Genomic DNA, 7,431 nt, shown 5'->3' on the forward strand with positions numbered 1-7,431 from the left:
TTTTAAACTAACATCTGCGGCACGGATTCTGACTGGAATTTAATTGAAATTGTTTTAGATAAATCTTATACTATTAAACTGTCCCTACTCGTACTTTTGGCATAGATGTTTGTTCACAATATTTATTAATTTTTCTTTTACATTTTGAGCTCTTAATGCTTCCCAGATGCTATCGGGTGATATTTAATCAAAGGCTTTTTTTACAGTCAATGAAAGTTAGGTATAATGGTCTGCGGAATTATAAATATTTTTCTATTGCTTGGTCCACTACTTGAATATGGACCCACTGTACTGCAGCAGCTTCTGAATCCTGCTTACTCTATCGGTTGGTGTGCGTCAATGTCTGGCGATATTCTTTCAATTAGACAGGAAGCAAATAGTTTGAAGAGGCAAGGCAATAACAAACATACACACATACATACTTTTGCCTTTATAATATTAGTGTGAAGTGTGGTTCTTTATTTCGCTACTTGGTTATTAGATAGTTTCAGGAAGAGCACCGTCTATAATTTTCCCCTCTTCTTTTCCTTCCTCGATTTCGTTTGTCGTTCGTGCAACTGCTAATTTAAATACAGGATGTATTCAAGTCCAATAACCCACCACCTCTTAAAGTCCACTTTTAAAGTAAATGGAGACAACTTATCCGAATTTTTCATAATAATAATATACACATGACATTAGTCATGAAACTTTTGCCAAGGACTTCCTGAAGTGGTCAGGGACTGTTCGAAATATTTGATGACATGATAAATTGCAGACGTGCTACCAATACAGGATATGGTCATGTATTTTTATGTCAATGGCGAGTATCTATTAATATTTCCACCATGTCTGCCCCGCAGCGTGCAGCACTCAGACACAGCAGTGTTTTTGACAGACTGCAAGATAAATCACTTATTGCGGAGTGGCTAGTGCGGGCTTTGCCCAAAGTCTACGTGCAAAGTCTACGTGCGATTCACTAATGTTTAACAAAAACCCGTCAAGCGCGAGTAGGGTTGCCAGGCGTCCGGATAAAGCCGGACATAGGTAGGCTTTTTGATTGCTTGTCCGGCCAAAATAAACTGTGTCCGGCTTGTCCGGCTTTTGTTAGGATTTTTACATTTCGTAAACGAGCGTGGCCGAACACAGGCGAGTCGACTGTCGGTCGCTCCCGCAGGCGGAAGTGCCGCCTGACAACAAGATTTATGACAATAATAAAAAAGCTTGATCTTACATTAAAAAGAATTGTCGCACCTATTAATACTAAGACACAAAATCCTCAATAATGTAGGGTGTCCGGCCTTTCTACCCAAATGTCCGGCCAAACTGGCTGGTCTGTCCGGCTATTAGGTTTGGCGACCTGGCAACCCTAAGCGCGCGTCTGACTCGTACGAAGGGTTCCGTACCAACGAACAAGATATACCTAAACGTTTTATGTAGAACACTGCAAGTAAATGATGGACAGCGAACGGATATGTGATTTAATAAGCTAATTATTTTTTCAATACATTTTAATTTTTTTGTGATGTAAGTAACCACAGAAATTAACGGTTTTTGAATTTTTTGATTTTTTCCCACACCGGGTTAGAGGGCGAGGGCTGTGCTTGTGTGCGGGGCGTTTACACCCCGATTGCCATCTCGATCTGTCGCGTAATGTACCTACCTGCCAACTTTCATGATTTGAATGAGTGACAATTATTTGTCTGGTAATTGTTTTGTCAAGCGAATTATTTAGTACCTATAGAACCAGAAGTTAATTAATGATTAACTGGTTCATAATTTTGCTAAACGTTCATTTTTATTTGTTTTTTCATGAAATTATTGGTCACCGTCGGTGCACATTATGGCATACTTCCTCAATAATATCATACCTAATACAAGACCTACTACATAAACTTATCCAATAATATTATATAATGTATCTGATACGTAATATACCTAGGTACTTCGTCTACATCTACATTCTCCTCGTAAACAGCGTTCGCATAATAATAATATCTGTCTATTTCTCGAAACCACATTCTCTCCGCTCTCGTTCCTAAAGCTTACTGAAAGAGATAATCTACTACTTTAGTTCCTTTCAATACTTCTTGCCTTGTTCTTAACTTTGTATCACTATGTAGGACGACGCGGCTTCATAATCTCGGGCTGTCCTTATTATCCAAATAAGTATATTAAGAATCGAATATGTTAGAAGAAGAACCTACGTATGCTATGCTTGGAATCAAAATACATATTAATATTTTCCCCCTACTTATATACCCGGTAGAGACAGTAGAATCTGTTCTTGGTGACAGTAACAGATTAAAAAATCTCCTTCCATCTCGGACTTTACCGCAACTACAATGGCAATAATAAGCCTAAAAACTGTGATATTCCTGAGTTGTTTATGCTATGTGGACATACTTACATTCTGATGACTCTATAAAAACATAGCAGTAGCCTAATATTATCAGCGAGGTAATACGGACAGCATAATATATCAAATATGATAAACTACGCCCATAATTATTAAGCCAGCGTTCCCCGAACTAATCGCCGAGTCAGCACTCGTCGACAGAGATCAAAGTGCCTGCCATTTGCTACGATTTATATCGCACACTGAGATTTATTGGCACCGCCCGAACATTCAATTAATTGACAGAGTATTTCCATTGTCCAATAAGGCAGAATTAAATAAAAGGTTTTGCAAAAGGACGGCTTTAGCAGAGTCTAGTTAATGTCGAGACGATTGACGAGATAATTCAAGGTTTTGATATGATCTATCAAACCATTAAAAACCGTGTAAGAGAATCTCTGGATCTTATCGGCCTCTTAGTCGGGGTCCCGAGGTTCGATCCCGGGCACGCACCTCTAACTTTATCTCTTTATGTGAAAGAAGACATATCGTGAGGAAACCTACGTATACCTGAGAGTTTTCCATATTGTTCTCAAAGGTGTGTTAAGTCTGCCATCCGCACTTGGCTAGCGTGGTAAACTATGGCTAAACCTTTCTTCATGACGTTTCCCTTCACATTATTAGGTAAGTGATACTGAATTGCTTAAAACGCGCATAACTCCGAAAAGTTAAAATGCGTGAACTCCGTACCTCGGCTCACCGAATAAGGAGCCGAGGCCTAGTTTCTTAGCTAGGTTTTTAAAGCTCACATCCCTAACAACCCTCAGCAGTGAGGAATACGACTATAAAGAAGAATTTTCCTACTATAAATCTTGGTTCAAATGAAACTTGTCCTATACCTACTATAAGTACATTAGGTATCAGTTCTTCGGAAGTAGGAAATGACTTGACCCAAATGACGGAAACGAGTCCAGCTATTTGTACTCATCCCGGAAGCCCTCTCTAAGAGATTTCCGCAAGTACACTGCGAATACTGTTACAATGCTCCTATTTTTCTGCTACAAACGAAAATTGCGAAAAGACATCTTGCATTCTTATTGCTCTATTTCTCTAGAAAGCACAGAAAGTAGCTCTTTTTATACAATGCTAGCGATCTTATTGATACCTAGTATAATCAAATAATTAATTCCTCAGAAGGATTTCCTGAGGATATCATAGGTAAAGAAAGTAAAGAATCTGAAGTCATATTACATTATCCATTATGTTAAAGCGGTGGATTCTCTTGAGGATTCAAAAGCAGTAAGTAAAAGTTTGTTTAAATAAGTTTGTCTTTTATTTCACTTTCAAGTTTAGTTCAAGTAGACCTTGATAGTAACAGTCCTCAAGGCGCACCTTTGTGTCAAGCCTTTGTGTCCCTGGTTAGGGAGTAGGGATTTTATTGGTCCCGGTGGAGAGTCCTCAGCAGGCGCCACTGACTGGGTTGCGCCAACTTGTTCCCGTATGGCCGTAAGTCGTAACCCAGCCCCCAGGCGATCCGTGGAACATCGTGGGGTTTTATATATAGTTGATAAGAGTCTGACAAGAGGATTTCTCTACGAAAAAAACATCACTGCTTAAGTGCAGCAACTTATTACCCCTAGATATATAGCTTAACTAGCTGATGCCCGCGACTTCGTCCGCGTGGAATTAGGTTTTTAAAAATCCCGTGGAAACTCTTTAATTTTCCGGGACAAAAAGTCACTCTCAGTTGGTCTAACATGCGCACCGCGAGAAAATGTCTACGCATTATCTCGTGTTTTTTCATACAAATAAGACGAGTAAATGCGTAGACAAAATTTTCTCGCGGTGCGCATGTTAGGCGTTCAGGTCTTTATCTATACCCATACAAAAAATCACGTCAATCCGTTGTACCGTTGCGACGTGATTGAAGGACAAACCAACAAACAAAGATACTTGATTTGATTTGTTAATCGGAATTAAATTTTATTAAAATTAGACAAATTGTAGTTGCTCAAGACACTAAAAATAATATCGCAACTGTAAAATTTCATTTGAAATTTGCATTGGAGTATAATACTAAGTACCTAACGTAACGTGATACCTATAGCTCAGTGCATTTAGCATGAAATTTACATCATTCTCAGTGTCAGCATTCTCACACAAGAAATGATCGTGTTACATTACATGGGTACTAACTACCTACTAATACCTACAAACTTGGAAAGCATTCGTCAGCAATTAAGGTCAGCAATTTCATTGTTGTTTTGAGAGTTCCGTACCTCAAAAAGAAAAAGAAAAACCGGCCAAGTGCGAGTCGGATTCGCACACGAAGGGTTCCGTAATATCGTACAAGATAGGTATTTTAACATTTTTATGTGCAACACTGGAAGACTCAGATTAAATAGTCTGAGCTATAACCAGCGCCATTTAGATATGTGGTATGATGTCAAATCACATATAGATGGCGCTGTAATTAAAATGAACACAATAATTTCGTGAACACAATATTTTAATTTTGTGATGTAACCACAAATTCACTGTTTTCAGATTTATTCCTTTACCTACGTGTGGTTGTGCTATAACTTAAAATGTGTTCATGAACAAAATATTGGTATTTTCAACTTTCAAAGTAAGATTACTATACCGAGTGGGTATTTACTTGGGGCTTTGCTTGTTCATTCTAAAACAGACTTTTATTTATTTTTATGCCTAATAATTTTTGATTTATCGTGCAAAATGTCAAAAAAATACGGCTGAAGTACGGAACCCTCGGTGCGCGAGTCTGACTCGCACTTAGCTAATTTTTTTCAAAGAATCACACTAACACGTAGCGTGCTAACTGCTGATGCCGATGAATTTGATAGGTATTGTTTTCACATTGAGCAATACACAGGTTATATTAAGTATACTTACTTAAAATGCTTATACTTATAAGTTCGCGACAGGTTGAGATGGCAATCGGGGTATGTTGAGGGACGCCTCGCACGCCCGCACGGGGCTTAGCTCGGGGGCTGTGTGGGCGGTGTGATGTAGGTGGTGCGGCTGTGCGAGGCGTTCCCTGCCCGATTGCTATTTCGACCTTTCGCGTACTATAGGTAACTACATAGGTACCTACCTAATATTAAAATATTGGCTGGCATACATATTTTTTACCTCTATAGTTTGGCGATGCAATGCGAACTTAAATTGCTGTAAGTAGGTATGGAGTGTCGCAATTACAGCAGTAAATAATTATTTAAGATTTTTAAAAAAATTGTTTTTTTCTTTCCCATTTAGGTACCTACCTATATTTTTTTGTAAGTATTTTCTAATAAAAACGCAAATCAACTCACACAACTTGTAATTTTACAGTTCTCGTAATATGATTCACTAATTTTTTAATACACTTTCATCTTTAGGTAGCTTCTCCAGAACATTTTCGTAAAGCCTCTTCAGGGAGCTCAGATCGGTAAAACGATTCATTATTGATTCTAAATTCTCTAGAAATTTCTCTGTGGCCCGATTTTCTTGCGCATTAGCTTCCACAACCGCCTTCACTAGACGAGAAAATTTTAAATTCCTACTATCGTCCGCCCTCTCGTATTCCACGTGCATAGTTTCAATTTTCGTTTTTAGTGATTGCTTACTTTGAATCCTTACGAGTTCTTTACGTTTTTGAACAATGTTTTTCATAGACATTTCAGAATCACTGCTATCATCTCTCTCAAAAACAACATCTATTGATAATTTCTTTAAATCAGACATGCTGTGCTAACCCGATGGGTTTTATTTTATCTACTTTACCCATCTGTGAATGTTAGTAGAAGGTAGAAGCCATAGACTGATTATAATATAAAGCTAAGTAATTTTAGGCATGTTATGGTTTACCTTTATAGCGAAACTTGTTTTGGGTCTACGAGAGATTTTGGCATCGTCTGTTTAATTTCTTAGTAAATTGTTATTTTTACGACAAACACTAATGGTGTACACGTACAGGTACACGTCTTGTGAGTTCATCAGTTGTGACTTGGTTGTGAAAAATGGACACCCATGGCCACAGCACAGCACCAGCACCAAACAAATTGTGTCATGATGACACAATGTAGGTGCTTTATTTACAAAACGAATAGGTACCTACTTAAAAAGGTTATCCGTGTATCAATGATAAACGCAGAACATGTAGGATGGATTTTGTCTACTTACTAGGGTAGATATGGCTCGGAATTTATGAAAATCTAGCTTAATTTTTTTTAAGTAGTAGGTAAATAATTAGCTTCCGATTAAGGTCTCCTGATTTTTTAGGCTGAACGTTGGACCCATTCAGTGAGAAAAATTTTACGTTTACGGGTGGACCCATGTTATGCCATCAGGATGCCATCTATATCTTACCTTCAAAACTGCATAACTTTAACCCCCAGCCAGGAAAACCCTTACTTAGGTTCCCAGACAGGAAATCATCCCCAGCTCTATGTTACTCTATGTTAATACTCTATGTAGTACTCTATGTTAATCATAGATGGCGTTCGTTATCCGTTTAGGGGTTCCCAATTGTATTTGGCCATGGAATCCTATTTGATCATACTTTTTTGGCGGAACCCTAGCTGGCTATTTTGATAATCCATACTAATACTAATATTATAAATGCGAAAGTGTGTCTGTCTGTCTGTCTGTCTGCTAGCTTTTCACGGCCCAACCGTTCAACCGATTTTGATGAAATTTGGTACAAAGGTAGCTTATATCCCGGGGAAGGACATAGGATACTTTTTATCCCGGAAAATTAAAGAGTTCCTACGGGATTTAAAAAAAAACTAAATCTACGCGACGCGGGCATCATCTAGTGATAAAAAATTATTATTATAAGTATTGAAAAGCATTTATTGTGAAAAAGAAATACTATGACGTTAATTACCTCCGTGACGCAGTGCGTGCACTGTTGTATTAAAAGTTGGAGGTCCCGGTTCGATTGGAGGCTACGGCCGCGGCTAGTTACCACCCTACCGCTAAAGACGTAACGCCAAGCGATTGAAAGTTCCCGGTAAGATGCCGTGTAGAAATCGATTAGGAGTATACCTAAAAAGGGTAGCTTCCAGCCGTGTAGGCGTGACGGTGCGGCGAGGTTATGAGTCTTTTCCACA

The sequence above is a fragment of the Maniola hyperantus genome, chromosome 15 (genome assembly GCF_902806685.2).
Source record: "Maniola hyperantus chromosome 15, iAphHyp1.2, whole genome shotgun sequence".
Taxonomy (NCBI): Eukaryota; Metazoa; Arthropoda; class Insecta; order Lepidoptera; family Nymphalidae; genus Maniola; species Maniola hyperantus.